At 28.4% G+C, this 1,709-nt stretch overlaps 1 protein-coding gene across 1 annotated transcript in view; it reads right to left on the minus strand.

The window, feature by feature from the left end:
* Positions 1–1,709, minus strand: part of LOC106471253 (RNA polymerase II-associated protein 3-like) — a gene marked incomplete at its 3' end in the record, with an annotated part of 12,626 nt that overhangs the window by 5,400 nt on the left and 5,517 nt on the right. The gene's annotated exons all lie outside the window — the stretch shown is intronic.

Below are 1,709 nucleotides of genomic sequence, written 5' to 3' on the forward strand. Positions count from 1 at the left end.
ATTGTAAGTTTTCATATAATAATGGTTACATTTAACAAATAGTGTAAGTTTTCATATAATAATGGTTACATTTAACAAATAGTGTAAGTTTTCTTATAATAATATTATATTTCACAGATAGTGCAAGTTTTGTTCCATATCATTTTTTTGTGAAACCTACATGACAAAAAAAGATTCTCTCAAAACAGCAAAAGCAGATCTACAGTGTTCTGCATTTAAGCTCTTCATATACACATCTATCTATCTATATATATATATATATATATATAAAATTCAAATATGAGTATTAATACTCACATGCATTTGGTTTATTCATTTCACACTAAAAAAAATTTAACATTTTGAAACAGACAGAGAATATAGCAAAATAATCAATATTTCAATGTTTTGCACCTTACAAATCAATCACTTTTTAAAAACATATTTATGTATTGTTATTTTTTCCAACTTTTAAAAAGCATTCTGCATCTGCTTACCATACCTTTGTAGTTTGTCTGCAAATTAACACTTTTAATGGAGATATTAAGATAAAAAAGTTTTATACAGAAATTATGTAAACAACTGGGTTGTCAGTGCATTTTATCTAGCTTTCTCAAAGTATGCATTCAAGAATTTTATTTAGCTGTTAAACGTAAAAGTTATGTTCTACTTTTGTGGTGTTTGTTGTACAAAGATAGTACAAGTAGATCTTTCTAGTATTTTATCCTTAGAACAAAATGTTTTTCCAAATCTTTCACCCCTTTATTAAACAACATAAATCCACTATGAGAAAACCAGACCCACTTTAAGTGCTAGATGAACTTGACTAACTTTGAAAAACAACAGAGAAGTTGACTCTTTCTCCACTGTTTAATTACAATGACGGTTAAATGTCTGATTAAACTAGACAAGGTAGGGCTATTCAATAGACAAATGTTCTGCTTACAAAAACAGTGGTAATGTGTTATTGCCCAGAACCTTACAATTTGTGCATAAAATATTGACAAGTTTTTATTATATTTATCTCATAATGGATACATTTTATAATATCAGTCCTTTGGTAATGTACACGTTCACCTGTGGCCTTCCAAGTTCTCTTTGGGATGCATAAAAGCTTTCACATGTGCACACTGGACATAAAATGTTTCCTTCCTTACTAACCTCAAGGGTAAGGGCATATCTATTTATATTCTAAATCAATCTGAATCTGAGATTTCTGACTCATGTCATTTTAACTTCATGGTTAATGACTCAAGACCCTTTACTGTGAGCACATAAACCCATGTTTAATGTCTCTTGTCCCTCTTTAGCCCACAAACTCATGTTTAATGGCTCATGACCCTTTATAGCCTATAAATACATGCTTAATGTTTTTTAGAAATTAATTTCAAAGACTAGTGACCTTGGAGAGTACATAAACAGAAATTTATTTATTAATCTATGATAAATGTATTTAACCTTCTGTATTCTAATTCTTAGTTATTAATCTATGATAAAAAGTAAAACCTACTGTTTATTGTTTTAGTTATTAAACTACGCTCAGTGTCATTTACGTATGCTATTTCTGAGTTATTAATCTATGCTGAATGTATTTATTAACCTACTGTATGCTATTTCTGAATTATTAATCTATGCTGAATGTATTTATTAACCTACTGTAAACTATTTCTGAGTTATTAATCTATGGTGAATGTATTTATTAACCTACTGTAAACTATTTCTGAGTTATT

This window comes from Limulus polyphemus, unplaced genomic scaffold, assembly GCF_000517525.1.
Source record: "Limulus polyphemus unplaced genomic scaffold, Limulus_polyphemus-2.1.2 Scaffold4495, whole genome shotgun sequence".
NCBI classification, from domain to species: domain Eukaryota; kingdom Metazoa; phylum Arthropoda; class Merostomata; order Xiphosura; family Limulidae; genus Limulus; species Limulus polyphemus.